This window comes from Panthera uncia, chromosome C2 (genome assembly GCF_023721935.1).
Source record: "Panthera uncia isolate 11264 chromosome C2, Puncia_PCG_1.0, whole genome shotgun sequence".
Taxonomy (NCBI): Eukaryota; Metazoa; Chordata; class Mammalia; order Carnivora; family Felidae; genus Panthera; species Panthera uncia.
The window spans coordinates 20,586,763-20,612,119 of record NC_064810.1 but is presented as its reverse complement, the minus strand read 5'-3'; positions in this window follow the sequence as shown (position 1 = coordinate 20,612,119).

Genomic DNA, 25,357 nt, shown 5'->3' with positions numbered 1-25,357 from the left:
AAAAATGTCTAAACCTGTTATTTGCTAGGAACTAAAAAAACAATTAAAGTATAGTTTGTGGGGAAAGATGATGAATCCAGGTTAGAATGAAAGGTAGGTAAATTGAAGCCACTCTCTGACATAAGGTTATTCTGTGAAGCAGTAAAATTGTGTAACTATTTGTATGTGGAGATGAATTGAAGGAACTTCCTAAGACTTATCTGGAATTTTTCGCCTTTGATAATCAGTCCTTAGTGATAATTACTTTAATTACTTTAATTACAACACATTTTTCTTTCACAGGCGTCCAATCTCTTCTGTCTCTCAGCCGAGAATCTTCATGAATGGCATGGTAGAATAGAAAGCAAGTAAAATTTTTAAAATTAACTTACGATGCACTACGTCTCTACGTAAAATTGTACCCAGCTTAGTAATGATACACTGTTTTGCATAACAAATTGTTTACACAAATGAGGAGAAAAGCAACTAGCCAGTAACAACTAAGACAAATAAGTCAAAGAGGAATGTATAGAGAGTTCCTCCCCTTTCCTTCTCTCACCCAGTCATTTCTATTCCCACCACTATCCAACTGAGACTGAAATACTTTCAGTGATTCGTGAAAATGTTCTTTAAAAAAGCATCTCGGGGGCTCAGTCAGATGAGCATCCAACTTTGGCTTAGGTCATGATCTCATGGATCTCATGGACCTCAGTTTAAGCCCCACATCGGGTTCTGTGCTGACAGCTTGGAGCCTCGAACCCGCTTTAGATTCTGTGCCTCCCTTTCTCTCTGCCCTTCCCACACTGCGTTCTCTCTCTCTCTCTCTCTCTCTCTCTCTCTCTCTCTGTCCTTCTCTCTCTCTCAAAAATAAACATTAAAAAATAAAAATTAAAAAAAGCTCATATAGAGCGCCTGGGTGGCTCAGTTGTTAAAGCATCTGACTCTTGATTTTGGCTCAGGTCATGATCTCCTACTTCACAAGATCAAGCCCCACGTGGGGCTCTGTGCTGACAGCGTGGAGCCTGCTTGGGAATTTCTCTGCCTCTCTCTCTGCCCCTCCCCTCCTCAAAATAAATACATAAAACAAAAAAAAGCCCGTGCAACCTTACATCTTTTGACTGAAGCTCAACCTATATCAATGTTTCCATGTCAACTTTCTTACAGGAATGAATGTGTGATAAACTCCTGTAAAAACAAAACGTTTATAAAATAGTTTATTTGGCTTTCCTTAATTGTGCTGGTCCTCAGAACTACTTTTGAAATACTCACTGCCTGTAAGTCGCAGGCATTAAAGATTTGAAGGAGCTGTAAGATAAGACTGTTTTACTTGAAGAATATTTGCAAAATTATTTCAGGAAATCTTAAGTTTCTTTTTTTAAATTGTTTAAATGAAGCCACTACTAACCATGGATCTGACAGCTAATGTCCTAGCTATGTTAGTACTCAGAAAGGGTCACTCTTACAGGAGGTAGATCATATTACCAAAACTTACAAATCTAATTAAAAACCAAAATTTCAGGGCCTCCTAGGTGGCTCAGTCGATTAAGTGTCTGACTCTTGATTTCAGGTAACGTCATGATCTCTCAGTTCATGAGTTCGAGCCCTGCATGAGACTCTGTGCTGACAGAGTGGAGCCTGCCTGGGATTCTCTCTCTCCCCCCTCTCTCTGCCCACCCCCCACTCCCTTTCTAGCTCTCCTTGTGTCTCTCAAAATAGAAAAAAGCCAAAATTTCAAAATTTTGTTGGTAATAATGAGAGCAAAGTTCTTTGGAACAAGTCATGTTGAATTACAAGCATTTTTTCCACTGTAAGAAATCTATTTTGAAATTTAAGTTTTAGTAAGCAAGCTGTTGGTAAGTATGGACTCCAAATAAGAGGGGGTGGAATTTATTTCTATTGTGCATATTTCAATGACATCTAGCTGCCTATGGTGCAAAATACCTCCACCTTCACAGGGAGAATATATACCTGCTAAGTAGATCCCCTCTTACATCTAATGAAGAGTGCATTTTTTTTCCTTTTGATATTTGTAAACGTGAAGTGGGAATGCCAGACTTTGCTTCTAATACTTCTGTTCTTTCTTTTCATGCTGAATATACCTCGTCTTTAAATATTCTATTATAAATTGTTAGAAAGAGGCTGCCTTTAAATCCACTGCCTCATGCCAGATTACTCTTAAGGATATGTTTTAACAGGGAAATATTTTATTTTAGTCAACGTACTGTAAGTGCTAGCTCATTCATTCTGTGAAGAGGAAAACTGGGCCAGAAATGGCAGTAGAATTATCCATAGTTGTTCTTCCATTCTACCGCATTTAGACTGAACATTTATTACAGAATCCCCTGGGCTGAAAGACTGAAAAGACAAAATCTTCTATCCATTAGGATATTCTGATTTCCGGCTCTACCTATAAATTCAAAGATATTTATGTATTTAAGCTTGTTACATGAGCAAACTCTCAAATAAAGCCTATAAATGGGGCCCATTGGTGAAATAAGAAATGCAATTTCCTTTCCTTTCCCAATTCAACCTTTCATCAGGGGAAGTGTGTACATGGCTAGGACTCTGCCTGGAATGTGCTACTAGAGAATCCCTCTGCTTTACTTGATTGAACGAGGTGCACCTTTTATCGAAGCCAGAGAGGCCATCTAAGTCTGATGGTTGCATATTTCCAATTTACTATTTCTTAAATTAAAAAGAGAGTATGAAAACAAACAATGAGCCTTAAAATTGAGGGGCATGGCTAGCAGAGTTAGAAGAGTCATCATAAAGAGCAGAGACCGTATGTGAGAAAGATCATCAAGCCTGGGCTTCTAATTGCTGAGTTCAGGAGAGGGAGTCATCAAAACTGGCCTAACAAATGTGTGAGATAATTGGCCTAGAAGAAAGGTCAGCATATATTGATCATGATTTCCCTATTTAACTTTATTGTGAGCACTAAAAGTTTTCTTCACTTTAGATGTGGTGATGATAGTTGAGAAGAGGAGGAAAAACACGTTAGATCTCTTTGCGAATCTTAAAAGAATATATTTGAATATTCTCTTAAATTTGGTAATAGGAAAGGCCTGAAGGAATTTGATGATACCAGGACTTAAATGTTTGGATCACAACCATATACTATTAATCTCCTGACTTATAAGAAATTGGCAAGCATGCTATATTCAAATATAAAATTCTTATTCTATCAACTACACTATCTATCTACACTTTTATGTTTACATCAGGCAATGAGGGAGACATAAATAAAATGAAAGATGATGTGGCTTATTAAAGAGAAAGCCAAAAGAAATAAAAAGTTAATTATACTTGTAATGACCCAGAAATATAAAAGTAGAAATATATTTAGTTAAAAAGTAAAGGGACACATTTAAATATATTGAATTGGGGGAAAATCAAAATATTTAAATATTCAGCAGTTTAAAAAAGTTTTAGATTATTGAAATATATTTCTAGATTGTTTTTAAAGATTGCCAGATAAATTTTAAATGAAAAAATCTGGTTTGGATGATATATTATAATTCAAAAATCTATGAGGGAAAATATATTCTTAGGAATAGATTTGATCATTGATGGTTAGAATAGCAGATTATAACTTATTATAAAATATAATTTTCCTTTTCTATAACTAAAATTTTGTTATAGTTGTTTTGCTACAAATGTAATTGGCTTCATAAAATATATAATTTTTTGGGTGGTGACACTATAGCATTTTAACACACAACAAAATATTTTGATAGATTTCTAAGAATAGAAATAGAAATGTCTATATTTGCAAATTTAATAGTGAGGAAAAACTCAAAACTTATTTTCAATGTTTAGAAAGAAGATTTAAGTAGAATCTGGGGCACCTGGGTGTCTCAGTTGATTAAGCACCTGACTTCAGCTCAGGTCATGATCTCTTGGTCCATGAGTTCAAGACCACATACGGGCTATATACTGATAGCTCAGAGCCAGGATCCTGCTTCAGATTCTGTGTCTCCCTCTCTCTCTGCCCCTTCCCCGCTGGCACTCTGTCTCTCTCTCCCCAAAATAAATAAACATTTTTAAAAAATTAAGTAGAATTCAAGCACGTAGTAGTAGAAATATATTTGTAAAGTGGACATAGTCAATATAGGCCTCTCTGCTCTCAGGTGCTCTTATATTTACAACATTTTAGAAAGCTGGTGTCAGAACATCACTTTAAAGATTAAGTACATGAAATAGGAAGTTATTCGTCACTCAAGAGCTACATGTAGAAAAGTTTTTGGGGAAATACCCAGCTACAGTGGACATCTTTTTTCATTGACTGATAGCTTTAGAGTTAAGATACGTCATCATTCCTTCAAAGCTTTTGATTTCTTCCTGTGACTGTTGAAAGATATGTATTTGACTGTCCATCTCCTCCTTTAACAGATTCCAACGGAAATCAATCAAATATTTTAACAACAACAACAACAACAACAACAAAGCATTCCTATACCCATCTGAACACGAAGGAAGACTGAAATTTAAGAAGCAAAACACAACATTTCTTCCTACTGTAAATCAGAACAAATTTAAGGAAAGGAGGATTGCACTCAACTAGAATGCTGTGATTTTGACTGGGATTGCATTGACTCCATAGATCAAATTGAGAACTGACATCTTGACAAAGCACTTACTCAAAACGTCCATTTATTTAAGTATAGAAGCTGAGGTCTAGCCTAATAAAACGAGTTGACCAGGGTCACAGAATTAACATGACTGAGTTACTCCTGTTCCTAATTCCAAATATTTTCCCATCCTTCCACCGTACAGCAAAAGCCCATTCTCAAAAAGTATAAATCAATTAGTAAGAGTTATTATTTGCTTGACACTGAATCCAGAGAATAATAGTTGAATGGGCATGTGGAAACAGGCCCTCCTACCCGTAATAAATCAAAGGTGGTAAAGCTTCACCGCAGCCCCTGCCGTATAAATTATAGTTATTGCCCATCAGCTTTTTCTATTTTATTTCTCTTCCTTTAGCCTTACCTTGTCCCTTCCTTCTCTGCAAGTCTTGGAGATATTTCTATTCTTTTTCCAGTTCTATTGGCCGCACCCTGTCAGAAAATTCTGCCCAAGGAAACTGTATAAGTTGGATGTACGGATTTAGTTTCTTCCATTTCAGCTGTTTTCCTTCCTGTTTAAGAAGCACACATATTACTATCATTAATCTCCAAACACTCCATTTGTACATGTGCCTTTTTCTTTAGGTCCCTACAACTTCTAGTATAATAATAGATGTATCTTTCTCCCCAGCTATGAAAAGAATATACTTAGGGTTTATAAAATTGTTGTTTTCACTCATAAAAGATACTTTATTGTCTCAGGGTTTTAACAATTCCCACCACCTCTGCATCATATGACTAAGCATTGTGAATGAAAAGTACTGATGCTAGAATGTTATGTAGACGTTCTTGTCTATTTGACTACCTTTCTGATCCTACTTACCAATCATTCTCCTATCCTAGTATTGATGGATAATTGGGTAAGACTAAAAAGGGACAAAAACTAGTTTAATCATTTCAAAACTGTTAGAAGTCCCAAGAAAACACAAATGACAGAAGCAAGGTTTATCCTATTGTTAGCGTCAACTGATTTTCATAGAAAGAACAGGAACAACGAAAGTCTACTCCTAAAATGAACATGTACTGTTAATAAATGTAATTGCAAATCAGTATATACTTGGGAGAACTTTTTTTTTTTTTTAGTTTTCATGTAATTTTCTTTTGGCATTTATAACATGTGTCTCTGAATGAATTATGTGAGTAACTTGAATTTTTATATTTTGAACAAAAAGCCAAATTACATTTTTCAAGTAATATCAAACATAGGGAGATATGAATTTATCAGTTCTATTATCTTAAAAAATGTGGACATTTACATTTATTTCTGCAGAAACATATTCTTTTATTTTTACGGGTGATTCAGCTCAATCATCTCCTCTCCAGGGACTTCAACGATGTCCCACTTCTCTGCTTCCATAATGTCATGGCTACTTGGTATTCATTTTATATATCACATATTTATGAATAAATAATTGTCTTCATATCTACCTATCAGACTATGATACGCTTTTTTATTATTTTTTTATTTATTTTTTATTTAAAAAATTTTTTTAACGTTTATTTATTTTGGGGACAGAGAGAGACAGAGCATGAACGGGGGAGGGGCAGAGAGAGAGGGAGACACAGAATCGGAAGCAGGCTCCAGGCTCCGAGCCGTCAGCCCAGAGCCCGACACGGGGCTCGAACTCAGGGACCGTGAGATCGTGACCCGAGCTGAAGTCGGACGCCTAACCGACTGAGCCACCCAGGCGCCCCCACTTTTTTATTATTAATTTTTGAAAATCTGTGATCTATCCCAATAGGTTTAGTCACTTTCAGATAGATCTTTGTTGATTCGATGAATAGATGTTATCTTTGGACTAGGAATGAGTTTAAAAGAATTAGTTTAAAAGGATGTGTGTTTAATACATCTAAATTCTAGCTACAACAATTGTAAATTGTGAAACCTTGAAGAAAATAGTTGGTGTTTTTAAATTTAGGTTTCCTTACTGGCAGATTGTGATCATTGAACTCTCTCCGGTATACACTGTTGGGGTTTACTCTCTTCTATGGATCCAAATGCTTGGGGAAGTAAAATCCCTTTCAGCCCTGGAAAGGTTGACCTTATTTGGGCTATTCCATAAGATAAATTCCTTTTTCTTTGCCAGACATACAAAGGGACATTTTGCTCCTTTCTTTCAATTAAGATTTCAGTGGAAATCTGTTTGTGAGTAAGGAACAGTGATTTTGAGAAAAATTTTCAAAGCCTCTGTATTCAGTGCACAGGGGGTTGCCTGGAGCTACTGTACTGTGCCCAACCAGGTATCCTGCATCTAGTAAACACTCAAACACCTGTGGTTTCAGAATTATAGATAACGACTCAAAGGATGAAAATTTACCTTGTTAACTAAGGAATACAAAATAAAAATGCTATAATATGTATTCTGTCCAAAATATTTGTTTAATTTATTTATTCTAAGAGGGAGAAAGAGGGGCAGGGAGGGGCAAAGAGAGAGGGAGAGAGAGAATCCCAAGCAGGCTCTGCATTGTCCGTGTAGAGCCAGATTCAGCACTTGAACTCACGAAACGCGAGACCATGACCTTCACCAAAATCAAGAGTTGGATGCTTAACTCACCGAGCCACCCAGATATCCCCAAAATATTTTAAAATATGCATGCAAAGCAGAAAGTCACAGTATATTTTTAACATCTCTATATCTGGCCATTCATAAATGTCAGAAAAAAATACATGAAGCGAGCATCATTACATAAAAGATGAAAAGGTTGTTTACATTTATTTCACACTCTGAAAAAATATCAGTTTTAAAATTCTTCCAAATCCTTAACCTAAACTGATAGGAGACTGAATTAAGAAGAGTTTTTCTTTTCTTAGTATGGTAGACTTAAGTAAACAAGCCATTAAATATCATCATTTGGATATCAAAAATGTATCACATATACATCTAATATATATATATATTATACATCTAATATATATATATATATATAATATATCATTTGATATCATTTGGAACTGATGGACTGTTTTTGCAGTTGGAATGAATTCTAATGGAATATCTTATTATCTCATGCTTTGAGTGCTCTTGATTTTTATTTTTCATCCTCTATACTCAAAGAGGTACCAACACCTATTTCTTTATGTAATAAATTAATGACAAATACTTTGCTTCTGATTTATATTACTTTCCCTTTTATTACCTCTTTCTTTTTGTAGAAGGAGTTAACATCAAGCTCTCTCTTTTTTACTTTCTTTCTTTTTTGTGGGGAAACATTCTTTTACATCTAATTACTACCTTGAAAAATGCCATGCCACACTGCATGCTTAATTTTCCTACCAGTTCCATTTTCCTGTATCTATCCTCATCAACTGGAAAAATGTGAAGGCAAAGAGACCGTGCTAGAGATGTGTTTGGGGTTAACAGCCAATGATCAGATTCAAGAGAGGGAATGGATGCATACTATAGGTCAGCCTGTAGTAAACTTTCAAAACAGGAAGAAAGAAGTCCTCTTTGATCACTCTGCAGTTAGACCAATGTGTGTAGCTGATCCTTATGGATCATGATTTCCATGAACAGGCTAGGCTGACTTAAAGGACCAGGGGCAGGGTAGACATTGAAAAAAAACATTCATATAATGAAGACCATGAAATGTACATTTTCTATCATCACCATGAATTACATTTAATAACATTTGTTTAGCCTTACTGTGTATCCAATTTATCAATGTACTCCCTCTTCCACCAAGGCCTAGTATAATAATTTATTCTTGCCCAAACTGAATTTAACTAAATTCCTATTCTCAAAAAGCTAATAGATCATCAATAATCAAAAAAAAAAAATCAGGTAAATAAAAAGGATAGTGAGATATTAAAAGGTGAATGAAGAAGTTAATTTTTTATAAAAATCTCGTCTACAGGAGCTGAAGTAATGAAAAGTCTTCTAATAACACAAGCAGTTTTTACTCCTGAGCTAAGGACAAACTGTGCTTCTTGTTTTTACTAACATTTGCTTTACTCTTCTAAATCTGCCCACTTTTCATGAGATATGTTTTATTGTAGGTAAGCCCAAGAAAAGCAAGTCCCATTTTTGTAATTTTCAGGACGTTTGATCCATAAAACTATCCACGAGGAGCAAGCAAATAACATGACTGAGACCAGGTATTTAGTTGCAAGAACTTACCATGTCTTGTGACATAGTGAAATTAGGTTTACTTTCTTAGATTTTTTTGCGCAAGAAGTAAGGAATCACTATCTTTGCATCCATCAACCAGCTAAAACCATTGTAACATAAGATCTTTGACATCTTGAATATAATGCAGTGGGATGAAATCAGAAAGGGATAAACGTTATTTAGTTTTTTGTTTCAAATTTCTATTTGAAGTCTAGTTAGTTAGCATATAGTGTAATATTGGTTTCAGGAGTAGAATTTAGTGATTCATCACTTACCTTTAACACCCGGTGCTCTACAAGAAGTGCCTGCCTTAATACCCATCACCTTTCTAGCCCATCCCCCACCCACCTCCCCTCCATCAACCCTCAGTTGAATAAACATTTTTTTTAATGTTTATATTTAACATGAGGCCCTCAACTGTTATTATTACTAATTTGGTAATTTCTATTCAGTCTGAGCAGTGATTGTGATTCTTAAAAATTATATTCCATATGAGATATCTTTTTCACTACGTTATACTTCACAAATGCTACTCTTCGTTATTATGCAAATAGGTAGACTTTTTCATTCACATATTACCCTGTTCTCAGGAAAAATAAATAATCACATCATACTCATCTTCTGAAATGTCCTTTATGTCTGTCCCTTCTTCTCTAGTCTTACTGATGCTGTGTTAGCCTACGCTTTCTCATTTATTCTGAGGAAGATTGGTACATTGTATTTCCAGTTATCACCTGTATTGCTGGTTTTTGACTCTCACACTAAATGATTAATCTTCTCTAGAATTTAAGGTTTCCTATCATGTCAGTGCTAAAGTTCCAAACATTCAATGATTTTAATAAGAGACATTGCTGAGGTCTGAATTTTCTGTCTGCATGTTCAGGTCTTTAACAATTTTTATCACCCTTTTCTCCAAACTCTATCCATCCCTAATTTTTTGACATACAGTCCTAAGTTTTAAAGAACTACTTTTAGAGGGGTTACTTCTCAGAACCCATAACATACAATGGCTTTCTGTATTTTCTCAACTTCATTTCACTTCCTGCTGCTTGAAATCCTCTGTTATTATCCCCCTGCCAACTATCTCATCAATTACAGCTGAACTCAGAGTCAAGCTTCCTTACAAAATATACATGAAATCTTTATTCTATAAAATCTTTACAGTAACTCCTGTCAGCATCACTCATTTGAGTGGTTTATTGTGTGTGTCTTTCTTTCCGGGTTTGATTGTGCATACAAAGGCCAAGACTGGGAAGTAAGAGAGAGGACGGGGGGTACATTTATTTCCCCAAGCTCCATGTATTTCCCCTCCTAGAATCCGTGCTCGTGCAGAAAACATATCTTGTGCCCTGTTTTTATTTGTTTGAAATAGTAGGATGTTTGGATAAATGCAATTTAAAGAAGATTATGGGGGCAATAAACCATGTCTACTCCATCACATTTGAGCTGTAACCACTCATTGCCTGTCTGTGCAGTATCTGATGGCATGAATCATATCTCCTCCTCAAGGACTACAAGCAAGAAACAGTGCTGTTTGTAGCCTAATGCAACTGCACTGAAATGTGATCTTATTAGAGCTAATGTCAGTGGACCTGTCAGATTCAACATCAAGTTCTGTCATTGTCTCAGGAGTATTGAGGTATTACTTTGATTGATCTGCATAGTTGCCAACTGCTTGGCATCACTCAGCTTTTCCCTGGGTTTTGAATAAGTTCATGGCTATCAATCAACAGATATATATGAAATTATTTATCTGGAATATGTGCGGTGTTAACACCAATGAATCCCTTGTGATTTGAGTCAGATATATGGCTTAAAATCCGTGTAATTGCAAGGGATATTTCCATTTCCAGGTATATCTCCACATCCTGTAGAGCCACAGTGTACTAGCTCATGCTTTAACTAACAAAATTTTAAAGTAACTGTATTTTCACTGCATGTTATAAAAATTTTTCAATTTGCTTTTAAATTTTAAAAAGAAAAGTGACAATTATAAAAGCATGACAGAATAAAAACTTTAGGGATAACATATAGGGTGTAACATTAGTGATTCTATATGCAAGTGAGTTTTTAATGTCTTAGTCATTTCTAACCAAACTTCATGAATGACTTTTTGTAAAAAAAAAATAAATAAAAATAAAAATAAAAATAAGTGTTGTCCTGAAGGAACCTAGTTCATTTGATTTATTTTTTTAAATATCTAAACAAAAATAATAATCATTCAAATCATTGAATTTATTATTTTTATTTGTTTTCAAATCTTATGATTTCAGCCTCTCTAAAACACACCATTATTTTATGCATCATGAATAAAAGAAAAATAAAAGCTTCTAACTGAACCAGGATAGAATTTTTTTATAACATTCTAAAACCCGTGCACTTGTTGAAATATCCATCTGAGTCCTAATTAGTAAAAATTTTAATATATACTATCCCTGAGATTACTAAGAAGAAAATTATGTGTGAAGTTAATTAAAGTATTCCTAAAGTTCTTTATGTTGGCAGTTAAACTTTTCTGAATCTCTTTTTGACTCAGAGTTATTAACATTAGTATTTTTCTTTTTTATGTTTATTTATTTTTAAGAATGAGAGAGACAGAATGTGAGCAGAGAAGGGGCTGAGAGAGAGACACACACAGAATCTGAAGCAGGATCCAAGCTCCAAGCTGTCAGCACAGAGACCGATGTGGGGCTCAAACTCATGGAATGAGAAATCATGACCTGAGCCGAAGTCGGATGCCCAACCGACTGAGCCACCCAGGCGCCCCTAACATTTGCATTTTTCATGTAATGTCCTCTGCGCCTTCAAAAGTTCTGTTGATGCCAAACTCTTAAAGGAGGGTCTATTGTCCCTGAGGTTTCTTCCCAACATTTCGCCATTTTTTTGTGCATATAAGCAGGATAAGGCATCCACAAAATCCTTAACAGCCAACTGTGATTGTAAGACGAATTCTGATGTCACAGATGTGGAAATGTGACAAAATGTGTGTTTTTAAAAGAATGAAATAATGCATAATAGTGCTTTCTTTCCCCTTACAAAAAATGCTAGTCAAATCATTCAAAGTCATGCTAGTTTGCAAAAGTGCATGTGTTAAGGGACTGTTTGGGGATTGTTCCCAGAAATGACTTGCCACTGTTATCTTTCTTAGTCTTCACTGCAGAAGCATTCATTATCACAACTTACTGCACAAAAATTTTGTGAAGATGTTTTGGCCTTAAATCATCTCTTGTAACTAGCGTGAGGTCATGTGACTAGTTCTGGCCAATGGATTGTAAACAAAGACGAGGTGTATCACTCTGGATTAAGACTATAAAATGCAGGGTGCCTCCTACTTCTTTCTTTTTCATAGAGACTTGAAATTCATATGGGAAGACAAATAATACAATAGTGAGGGTGCCTGCGTTCCTAAATTGCATGATGGATGAAAACTCCCTTAGTGGAAAACTTGTTTTGCTAAGCTATTGAAGTTTAGTGTTTTATTCTTGGTGTAGCTTAATCTTGGTAATGACCTCAATGTCAAATTTCTAGGAAAATTGAACCCTCATAGGTTTTAATTTCTCAGTGGCATCATTTAAAAATGGAGTTAATATAGGTTTTTTAATCTTCTTTTTGTAGATGTTTCAACCTAACTTATGAGCTAAAAAAGTTTCAGTTGTGAAGGAAGATAAATTATCACCTGATATTTGGATCCAAGAATGGCTAATTACCTCAAAGTTGCTACAAATACAATCCCTCCTGATTCTACTTCTAAGTCAATGAATGAAGACATAAAATAATAAATAACATTATTGAAAAAATTTTAAATATAAAACATTTACACTTTGGAAAAGTGACAAAGCATCCATAAACATGACAAAAACATTTTATTTACTAGTTTGTTTATCCTAAATCTCAAAAGGTTAACAAATATATAATATAATGGAATTTTACAACATTCCATTTGTTTTCTTAAGAGATCTAAATGAAATTCTTCCTTTCTTATAACGTCGTAGTTGATGGTGCTACAGGTAGGATCTATCTGAAATGGATGACAAATACATTCTCACTAGTAGGGTGTCCTTAGGCCTTAGTCCTGCTCCTGCCTCAGGCTGACTTCCATGCTCTAAACCAGAAAGTATAAATACCAAGCCATGCCAAGAGTTGAATGTCTGTTTCTGGTCTTAAGTCATTCCCTCATAGTCAATCAAAACTAAACACACACCTAAAACACACACACACACACACACACACACACACACACAGAGCCTAAATGGATATTTAGATTTTAAATCTATCTTTCATATATTACTTAGTATTGGCCTACAGAATTTGAATTCTTTTTAGGGAACACAGGTTTCACCAATGATTTGAAAACACTCATTATATGCTCTAAGGATAGTTGTCCATTAGATTTAAATTTTAAACCTTTAAATTTATGTCAGTGAATCACTTACTGTACATAGATCATTTATTATTGATTTAATGACTGTGAGAAGTTTGGGATGCACTTGAAGTTGATAATAAGTTGGCAATAGACTCAGAGTATGATTTATGAAATATTCTTTCTAATATTAATCATGCTACATTATACCAAAAAATATTTGGCTTGGCAACAATTTTTACAAATATAAATAGTCATTAAATGCAGATAGTATAGTACTCATTTTAAGAAGGTTACAACTCGGGGCACCTGAGTGGCTGTCGGTTGAGCATCTGACTTTTGATTTTGGCTCAGGTCATGATCCCAGGGTTGTGGGATCTACCCCTGCTTCAGGCTCTGCACTGAGCAAAGAGCCTGCTTAAGATTCGCCTCCCCCCCCCCCCCAATCCCCCTCACTCCTTCTGGCTCTTTTTGCCACTCAAACTCTCTCTCAAAAAAAAAAAAAAAAGAAAGAAAAGAAAAAAAAAAAAGAAAAGAAAAAAAAACAGAAGGTTACAACTTTGGGCCATTTCTGAATTTTGTACAAAATAACATTATTTTGTACAAAAAATCTAAAATGAAAATCCCCATTGTGTGTGTGTACGGGTGATACATGCACACACACACACACACACACACACTTGAATATTAGTCAGCCATTAAAAAGAATGAAATCTTGCCATTGGCAACGAAACAGATGGAGCTAGAGAGTATTAGGCTAAACAAAATAAATCAGCCAGAAAAAGACAAATACCATATGAGTTTACTCATACGTGTAATTTCAGAAATAGAACAAATGAGCATAGGGATAAAAATAAGGGAGGGAAACCAAGATACAGACCCTCAACTATAGACAACAAACTGCTGGTTACCAGAGGGAAGGTGGGTGGGAGAATGGGTTCAATAGGTGATGGAGATTAAGGAGGGCAGTTGTGATGAGCAAGCTGTGTTGTATGGGAGTGATGAATTTCTGAATTATACACCTGAAACCAATATTACACTTTATGTTAAGTAACTGGAATTTAAAGAAAAACTTAAATAAATAAAATAAAGTAAAATAAAATAAAATAAAATAAAATATAAAATAAAAATCCCCAACCTGTATTGGTAGCCATTAATTTTATACCAGGAAGATTAATTCTCTTTGTCTCAGTTTGTAAGATACAACATTATGAAAAATTTGCAATTGCTATTTCAAACTTAGGTGAAATAAAAAGGCGGTTCTTTCATAATGTCTGAGACTAATAGAGAAAAATTTCTGTAAATCATATCAATATTTCTTTAATGATAAAAAGTATTTTAGTATCTTAAAGAAATTATATAATTTTCATAGGGACCACCAAAATCACATTAAGATGATATTTTAATACCTAAATCGGGTTATAAATTATTTATTGAAGGAAATTTTGAGGTGTAGTGAAATTAATTATTAATAGAACAGATGACAATTTCCTTAAAATACAGAGTTTGAAAATGGTATATATTATCAGTTTTCCATGTGTAACCTTATGTTTTTCACAAAAGCCTAGGAACTTAAAACAATTTTTAGAAATATCCTATAATTTGTGAAAATATTTTTAAGTCATCTGAACTACCAAACATTGTTTCCATATAATCTCTCATTATTTGGGAGCAAAAGACTGTAACTGTCTGTACATAGGCAAACTGAATATATTAGCATTATCTGTTTGATTAATCATCTAATCATTTAACTATTGAAAAATTACTTACTATTATCCAAGTCACTCATTATATTTACATACAAAATCATATCACATGCATGTATAATCCTCCTGTATACTGACAAATTTTTCTTAATGTTTATTTATTTTTGAGGAAGAGAGACAGAGCATGAGTAGGGGAGGGGCAGAGAGAGAGGGAGACGGAATCTGAAACAGGCTCTAGGCTCTGCGTTGTCAGCACAGAGCCCGACGTGGGGTTTGATCTCTGGATCTGAGAGATCATAACCTGAGCTGAAGGCAGATGCTTAACCAACTGAGCTATCCAGGCACCCATACACTGACAAATATTTAAATAATGTTATATGAAAGTTAGATTTTTAAGTGATAACAAACTCCTCCGGCTTGTGGTAAAAGACTGAATATTAACAGGATGCCGTCCTGGTTTGGGTTTAATTAAGACCTGCCCATTATCCATAAATATTAGTCATATTCACAAAATTAAGTTTTACTTGTGTTTCTAATCACCTGATTCACACCTGAATTTCCTGCTATCACAGAAAAACGCAATCCTTGTATAACACTTTTGTTGTAATTACGTCTCTCCATTTTTCCTAATTCTTTACTTCTGTATTCACTGTTTTTCCAGTGGAGGTGAATTCTTTCCTGCCAGGCTTCAATTTCCAGCTCTGGGTTTTCTATGTTCTCTAGTACTTATTTCTTAGATTACTATAGACACTGAAGGCTTCATGTGGCCAGTACAGTTTTTATATAGCATTTTTTAATTAAAAAAATCAATGTGTGTTAATTATAAAAAGCTTAGCACATATAGGTAAGACAAAATAAAAATGACCCCCTGCCTTTGAACAATGATCCAGGTTTAGCTAAACTTCTGGTATCTGTTTCTCCTCTTCTTTCTCTCTTGATTTATAAATGTACCTCACCTTGGGGTGGCTGGGTGTCTCAACTTGTTGAGTGTTCAGCTCTTGATTTCCACTCAGGTCATGATCTCACAGTTCATGAGACGAAGCCCCATATCGGGCTCTGCGCTGAACGCTGAGTGTGGGGCCTGCTTGAGATTCTCTCTCGCCCTCTCCCTATGCCCCTCCCCCACTCATGTGCTTTCTCTCTCCCAATAAATAAATAATAAATAAACATTTGAAATAAATAATAAATAAATAAATAAATCTACCTCACCTCTAAAGGATCACATACAACCTTGTAACTGTCATCTATTCAGTTCATATAATCTAATTTAAATATAAAAGGTTAAACTGTATTCCATTTTATAAATATTTACACAGTATTTAGTCAACCCTACTTGTGAGCCCTTAGATTATCTCCAAATGTTAAGTATATAAAAAGTGTTGTGATGAATTTGTATCTTCCTGAGTTTGTTTTGCTCAATTCTTAGGATTCTGTATCAAAAGGTATGAACATTTCTGAAGCATTTTTAAAAACCACAATTTAGGGGCGCCTGGGTGGCTCAGTCGGTTAAGCGTCCGACTTCAGCTCAGGTCACGATCTCACGGTCCGTGAGTTCGAGCCCCGCGTCGGGATCTGTGCTGACAGCTCAGAGCCTGGAGACTGCTTCACATTCTGTGTCTCCCTCTCTCTCTGGCCCTCCCCCATTCATGCTCTGTCTCTTTCTGTCTCAAAAGTAAATGAACGTTAAAAAAAAAAAAAACACCACAATTTAGCGTATGCTCAATGCTGAAAACGTAAAAACAAAGTAGACACAGAAAATCTCAATAAGGGGGAAAATTACCTAGTCACATCTCCCAAGGATAATTACCTTTTCACTCTTTCTCTGTGCCTTTTCATCTTCTTCCTCATACTATTCACATACTCACTAGACAAATGCTGTCCTACTGTATGTGGGTTTATGTGCCATTTTATTTGTAATTTTTCACATTGCACCATTTATTATACATTCATATGCCAATCAATATTTCTTACAATTATATTCTAAATGCATAGTATCATATTATTAAGTCATATTGAGATAACAAACGTATCTAACCATCAACTCTAGGTTCTTTTCAACTTATTGTGGTTAACATGCTAATACTTTTTAAACATTTATGATTAAATCATAAAGGTATAATAAATGTTCTTGTGGTTGTCCAGTGGCTGTAACACAATTAGCATTATGTACTGGGTGTAGATTGTCCGGGTCAATATTTAGCATATATTTAAATATCTTAATAAGTACTCAGCAAAGTACATTAAAAATTATAATTTATGTACCTACTATCAGATGGTTTTCCTGCTTTATCAGCAACACTGGCTAGCATAGAAGGTTTAAATGTGTAGCACCTAAAGGTGGAATAATTCATTATAAATTAACTTGCCATATACGAATATTTGATTACTAGATTGCAGTTTAATTTTTCAGGTGTTTCTTCATTGTTGATTCTTGTTAGTGTCCTAGACAAAAACACAGGACGTGTCACAAATGGATATTTGAAAGAAATTTAATAAAGGAGAATTTTACAAAATAAGGGGCGGTGTGTACGAGAACCACAAGGGAAGGTGCTCAACTTGTGCGCTGGTAAAGCAGGGGAGCCGTTGCCGACCCCAGCCGGAAGTGACAAGGAGAGAGTTGTCCCCAGAACCCAGATGCACAGAGCTGTGTGAAGAGGCCCCCTGGTGGAGGCTGTGGCCTCATGCTCAGGGATGACCTGAAGAGAAAGAGAATAAGGAACCGCAGCCACACTTTCTGCCTCAAGTCTCCTCCCAGTGATTCCACTACACCCAGTCACAGGCAGTGGGTACGAAAGCCCAGAGCATGGAATCCCACAGCACGATGACCTTCCTTCACTCTCGTATTGATGGTTTTGTCTTTCTCTAAGCGTTTATTATAGTTATTTGTACATCAAATGAAATAGCCTTTTCCAATACGTGATGTATGATGTGAATATATTTTCCAAATGTCACCTTTTAGTTTTGTTGCTCTGTCATGGGCAGAAGTTACTCTTACTTATGTCATCAAGCTGGTCTTTTTCTTCTTGATGGCTTTCTTTGACAGCGATAAAAAAATAGAAAATAAAAATATGCAAATGCACACATCCACCAACCCACACATATACATATACACGCATCCTACTCCATTGCCAATGTAGTTTCTACATATAAATAATATATAAATAATTATTTCTGAAATACATATGGTATACATTCTAAAGTAGAGTTTTTCCCCAAATTTGTCATTTAGATATGTATATCTGCATCCATATGTATATATCTACCTGTATCTAAAACTATATCTTTATATCTATCTATCATCTATCTATCTAATCTACTTATCTATTTATCAGGTTATAAATACACACTTTTTTCTTTCTTCTCTCTTTTCCTTTGTTCACCTTAACTACAATCTATTAGCAAAATATACATCTTAGTGTTTTTCTATCATCTATTAAGTCAGATTTCCCCACAATACTATATTTTTTAAAATAATTTTAATATAGATTTCAAGATTTTATTAATTTAATTTCCACTTTCCCTGTAGCAATTGTGGATTTGCCTACCATCAGCCTCCCACTTTATTTATTTTCATTGCATACATTGCCTTTTAATCTTGACTGTCCACTTATATTACCATTCTACTGTTAGTTTTGAAATGCCAACTTTTCATTTATTAATTCAATTGTTTACATATTTTGCATTGTGAATTTCACAGAATTTTCTATTGTGTCTTTATTCTCCCACAAGAATAATTATTAAAATTTATTTAATAGAATACATTGCTGATCTGTATGTTCAGCATCCTTTTTCATCTATCAGGAGGAAATAATAAATAATAAATATTGTAATGGAATATTTTATATGCAAAATGTATGAAGGAATACTATATTGAACCTATGTTACCTGTGACTCAACTTAAAGAGGAAAATAATACAGATGAAGTCTAAGTCCTTGGTGATAGTTTATTGTTGGTAAATTATTTTCAGATGTTTTTTACTCCTCAGGTTTTACTCTGTCACATTTTACCCCTTTGTGAGTGATCTGCGATTTTTTTTTCTTTACAGACTGTGTTTTCTAATGATCATATGTAATTTTCTTTTACCTTCTTCCTTTCCACTTCATCTATTGACAGACAATATCTTCTTAGGTCTACTTGTCTACAGATTAGACCAAACACTAGTTCAAATTCTGTTCTCTGCTTAGTATTTATTTAAAGCACAATTATCTGACTTCATTCAATGTAAAATGTACTTTTTAGATTACAATCTTTATTAGTCTTTGTCTGTTTATTTGTTTCTGAAAGTATATGTGAATAGGTGTGGAATGGTAATGCTTGTGGCATTCCTATCCCATGTCCTCTGTCAATCTCAGGAAGCAGAAACTTCACAGCAGAGGGACAGGTCTTCAACTCAGATTAGAAACTCATGATCTTGGATCCAGGTCTCTACTGAAATGCAAATTGTCTCCTTGTTTTCCTTTGGGAAGATAACATTGGAACAGTACATGCTGGTAAACCTGGAGAGTTTTATAACTTCTGCTACCTTTTGGAGGAAAGTTGGGAAATATTCTGGAAAGGCATTATTTTAATGTATCTAAATGAATTTTTTTGTTTTGAACATTCAAAACAAATTTTAAGTCAAATAATTTCTAAATACATTTAAAAGTGATAAAATATGCACTAGTAATACTTTTTAGATACCACCCACTTCTATAATCACCTGTGGGTAAAGAAACATGACCACACAGATATATTCCCCACAATATCTGAACAGTATCATCTCTGAAGTTAAACTGCTGACTCATTAAAATCAACTTACCCCATGACTGCAAGATGTGGTAATAGACTTCTGATCCAATATCCAGTAATTGGAAATGGTTAGGCCTATTTTACCCTTTACCAAGAGATGCCATAAATTAAATTTTTTTGTGGTGTATATTTTTTTAACCACTAATCTAACTTGTACTACTGTTACAGCTCTTTAGTCAATGTTTTGATTTTAACATTTTATCAGTGATAATTTATCTTCAGATTGTCTTCTCAAAACAACCATACTAATTACAAACATGTCAAATTTAAAATTATCAAACTAGGTTTATGTTAATAATTCCTCAGATTATTTTGACCTATCAGATAGTCAATATCATAATAAAAAAAAATACCTTTCATATATAAAGTAATTTAATCTTCTGGACAATCTGTTGTGTTTGGCACTTGTGGTCTCTACATATAAATAAATTAAAGTCCCAAGAAGTCAAGTGACTTATCTTAAGGCAAAAGCCTACCGAGTGACAGAATGCTGAATGTGCTTCTAGATCCCATTTTTCTCAAAATACTATACTCTCATTCCAACAAAAGTCTTCTTCTAAGTTGAATCATTAACTTAGATTGTGTGTGTGGTATGTCCATATTTCTATGCTGTTGATTATTCTTTTTTTCCCGAATGGGGTACTTCCCCCCCACCCCTTGCTCCTCTACTAACGTATGTTAACCATGAACTCATATTAATATTCTTCAATAATTTCATGTTATTACAATCATTTCTTAAATTTCCATTGCAAGTCTAGCATATATTTTATGACATATCATTTTGCGCTTAGAAAAAATTGGCTAACCCATTCATTCAATAGATATTTATTGAACATCTACTATTTTGTAAACACAGCAGCCAGTACTAAAGAGAACATTCCAAGATTCAATACAGAAATGCCTGCCTGTGTAGCTTATTTTTAAGGTAAAAGTTATACAAATATAATTGGTTTATTTACTGCTTCAAAATATTATAAGATGTGCTTTAATAATTTAAATATCGGGGCGCCTGGGTGGCTCAGTCGGTTGGGCATCCGACTTCAGCTCAGGTCACGATCTCATGGTCCTGAGTTCGAGCCCCGCGTCGGGCTCTGGGCTGATGGCTCAGAGCCTGGAGCCTGCTTCCGATTCTGTGTCTCCCTCTTTCTCTGCCCTTCCCCCGTTCATGCTCTGTCTCTCTCTGTCTCAAAAATAAATAAATGTTAAAAAAAAATTTTTTTTGTAAATAAAAAAATTAAAAAAAATAAATTAAATATCTCCAAGAATAATTTGACTTCTTCAGAGACTGTGGAGGCTTATTGAATTATTTTACAACTAACAGTTTGCCAGTTTCTTACAAAGTTTGAAATACACATGTAATTTGACTCAACAATTTTAGTCATTTACCAAAGTGAAATTAAAACTTATGTGGACACAAAAATTGTAAATGTTTATATGGGGTTTATTAGTAATTACCACAACTGAAATTGCCTTCAACTGATGAATGTAAAAGCAAACTGCAGTATATTCACACAATGGCGAACTACTTGGTAAGTAAAAGGAACAAACAGAGGCAAGACCAAGGACAAAGGCAAGAATATGGATGAAACTCTAATGTATACTGTTAAGTGACAAAAGTCAAACTTGAAAGCATATAAACAGTTCCATTAAAAGCACAGTTTTAGGGAAAGAAAGATGATCAGTGGTTTCTAAGGGCAGAGGCAAGAGGAGAGGTGTTCTACCAAACGATACAATGGGATTTTGGGGGTGACAGAAATGTTCTATATCCTTATCGTGATAGTGGCCGCATAACTGTGGAATTCTACATATACACACAAAAGAGTGAGTTTATACTGCAATGAAAACAAAAAAAAAATCATTAAGTGAGTTAAAAGTAGACTGAACATGAGAGAAGATAGGATTAGTGAGGAAGAGAAGGTCAATAGAATAGGGATTCTGAAATGCAGAGAATGTATACCTATACCTATACCTACACCTATATCTACACCAAATCAAACAAAACAGAGTGTAAGAGCCACACACAGTTAAAAGTCTGATGATATATGGCAATTTTAGTTCCTATCGGATAGGATAAAATATGCGATGGGAACCATACTCAAAGAGAAAATGACTAAGAATCTTTCAGAACTGATGAAAATAAAATCAAAATACATGCTTAAAAAGCTCATCAAATACCATGCTGGAGGAAATCTAGGTACATCATAAACAAACTTATGGGAAGCAAAGAAAAATATTACAAAGAAACATACAAAATCTCAAATTAGCCAGGTAAAATGACACATGCCTTGTAAAGAGCAAAAATAAGACTGAGGACTCTCAAGGAGAAATTATGAAAATTAAATACAATCAAATGATATCTAAAGTGCTGAATATTTTTTTAAAAAGCCAGCCAAGAACTCTAAAACCAGTGAAAATATTCTTCAACAAAGAAAGCAAAAATAAAGTTAATTTTGGACATTTAAAGGATGAGATAATTTATTGCTAGCATCTTGCAATATAAAAAGTACTGAATTATGTTCTTCAATATAAAGGAAATGATCTCACATGAAATCTGGAACTCTAATAAGGCATAAAAATTAGTGTAACAAATAACTGTGCCTAGTATAAAACAATATGGACTATTTGAAACCAAAAATAATATTGTCTTATATGACTATTCCATGAAGAATAAAATTTATTTATTTGTTGATTGATTTATGTACTTTTAATGTTTATGTATTTTGAGAGAGACAGAGAGACCACGAGTCAAGGAGAGACAGAGATAGAGGGAGAGAGAGAATCCTAAGCAGGCTCTACACTCAGAGGAACCTGTGTGGGGCTCAGTCTCATGACTGTGAGACCATGACCTGAGCCAAAATCAAAAGTTAGATGCAGCTGAGCCACCTAGGTGCCCAGGATGAGATTAATTCAAATAGTTACATAGTTATAAGGTTCTTACATTATTTAAATGCAAATAATTTACTGTTGATTGCAATAAGTCAAGACTATAAAATATAATTTTTCAGGTAAGCATGGAAAGTAATAAAATGAATAGTATATTCATATTAATAGTATATTAATGATATAACAAATACAAGTAAACAATGACAAAAGCAATCAAGATAGACCATATTTTGTGCAGAAATTTAAACATTCTTAGCTATTAAAACAGAGAAAAGTGCATGATATATTCTGAGCAACTTTTAGGTGATAGAGGCATTGCTAAATCTGTGTATATCATAAGGATACATTTGCTTATATTTTACACACCTGTGAATTATTGTATATCATTTATTTATCTTAAATGTGATACTATCTGTAAGCTCCTTGAGTGAAATGAATTTACTAAAGATAAATAAACCTTTAAAATAGGTACCCTACTGCCAGCAATGGTCCACTGATGTGCATTACAATTCCGTTTTGGTCATTGTTTCAAAAGTATTTATGATATAAACACTTAATATTTGTGGCAAATGTTGAACTATTTAATATATTCTGCATTGGTTTAACTATATGTGGGTGAAAATTTATGCCTTTAATTATCTACATTTTCAATTGATAAGAAAGACAAATTATGAAGTAATAACTGAAATCAATGCAGTTGGAAATGAAAGCGAAGCTCTGTATCTTTTGCTATTTAAGCTTCTAAGTTTTCTATCTATTTTTTATTACAGTGGCTCTTGATGTATTGTGTTTCTTGGACACTTACTCAAAACAAAAACATATGAGAAAAATTAAATATTGATGTTCACAGTAGGATAGTTGCAATATTTCATGGAGTTTTACCAAATAAGCAATATTTCTACTTGCTAGGACATTCTTTGTTGATGAAAGATTATTTTTCTTTCCACTCAAAGGAAATCAGAAAAGTCATTTTAAACTATATTTAGCTGTTATGGAACTATTTACTTCTTTTTCTCAGAGGCAAATAGACATGAAATATGATAGAATTGTTGACCAAGATGGCTTTTCCTGTGACAAATCTGATGATCTCTGTGTTTTAGAAACAAGCCATGTTGTATCTTAGAAACATGGCTGTATTCTATTGGAAATGTTTGAAATATTTTTCCTTTAAAAAAATGTTGACCTTTCTACAAATAAATTCTTCTCTCCACTGAAGTGTAAAAATTTTATATACATATACAGAAATACTTGGATCTTTTCATAATATTGAAATCAACAATAAACAGATAAAATATATAGCTCTACAACTCACAAATCCAATTTCTCAATATCTTTTATTTGGTCACAGATGATATAAATATAAATATATATATTTCTATAACATATAAATATAAATATATTATATTTAAAATATAATTTGAAAGTTTCTGTCAATATCCAAGTAGATATGCTCTGGGATTCACCATTATTGACTTAGAAACAATTCAACTAAACACTCCAAATCTCTTGCAGATTCTCTGCTATATTAAAGCTCATTAGGGGCGCCTGTGTGGCTCAGTCGGTTAAGAGTCCGACTTCGGCTCAGGTCATGATCTCGCGGTCCGTGAGTTCGAGCCCCGCATCGGGCTATGTGCTGACAGCTCAGAGCCTGGAGCCTGTTTCAGATTCTGTGTCTCCCTCTCTCTCTGACCCTCCCCCGTTCATGCTCTGTCTCTCTCTGTCTCAAAAATAAATAAACTTTAAAAAAAATTAAAAATAAAATAAAATAAAATAAAGCTCATTATGGCTGAGTTAAGCAGACACAAATGCAGGCAGTACCATTTATTTTTCTCACTTATTGGCATAGTAAATCTCAAATGATTTTCTATAATAATAATAATAATAATAATAACAGTAATAACAATGCTAATCTAGAAGTGAAAATTGAAATCAAATGAAAAATTATATTAAGACTATATTGAAATTAAATTAAACATTTTAAATGAAAAAAGGCATGTCTTAAGACAAAATTAACTGAAATTCTTCAAGGCACTGGAGATTTACAAATTAATGAAATCATAGTTTCAGGAATGCTGGAAGGAAGGAATTGAGCACCATGCAGTGAATGACAGTATGCTGCACAGTATTCACCTTCTGTCCTTGACCTCTGGGAGCTTCCTGACTATGCAAGATGAGAAATATGCATGTTTTAAAGAGATAAAATATGATTTTTTAAATATGTATAAATAATTTTATAAAAAGTAAGGAAATTGATTTCAGGAAAGCAAACTTTCAAAAATATCTAGGAAAAACATCCTGAGATTAATCTGAGATAGCCTTTGAGTAAGAATTCAAATTGCATTGAATAGCAAACTTGTGCAGCAACTCTGGAAGACAAAATGCAGTTGCCTCAAAAACTTAAAAATAGAACTACTCTATGATCCAGCAATCACCCAAAATATACACAAACACTATTTCAAAGCGATATATACACCCCTATGTTTATTGCAGCATTATTTACGCTAGCCAAGGTGTGGAAGGAGCTCAAGTGTCCATCAATTAATGAATGGTTAAAGAAGATGTGGTGTGTATATATACAATGGAATATTATTTAGCCCTAAAAATGAATGAAATCTTGCCATTTACAACAACGTGGATGGGGTTAGAGAGTGTTACGCTAAGTGAAATAAGTCAGAAAAAGACACTACCCTATTATTTCACTCATATGTGGAATTTCAGAAACAAAACAAGCAATCATAGGTGGAAAAAAGACAGAGGAAAACCAAGAACAGACTCTTAACTACAGGAAAGTGAACTGATGGTCACTAGAGGGAAGGTGGATGAGAGGATGGGTGAAATAAGTAATGGGGATTAAGCGGCACGTTTGTTGTGATGGGCACTGGGTGTTTTATTGAAGTGTTGAA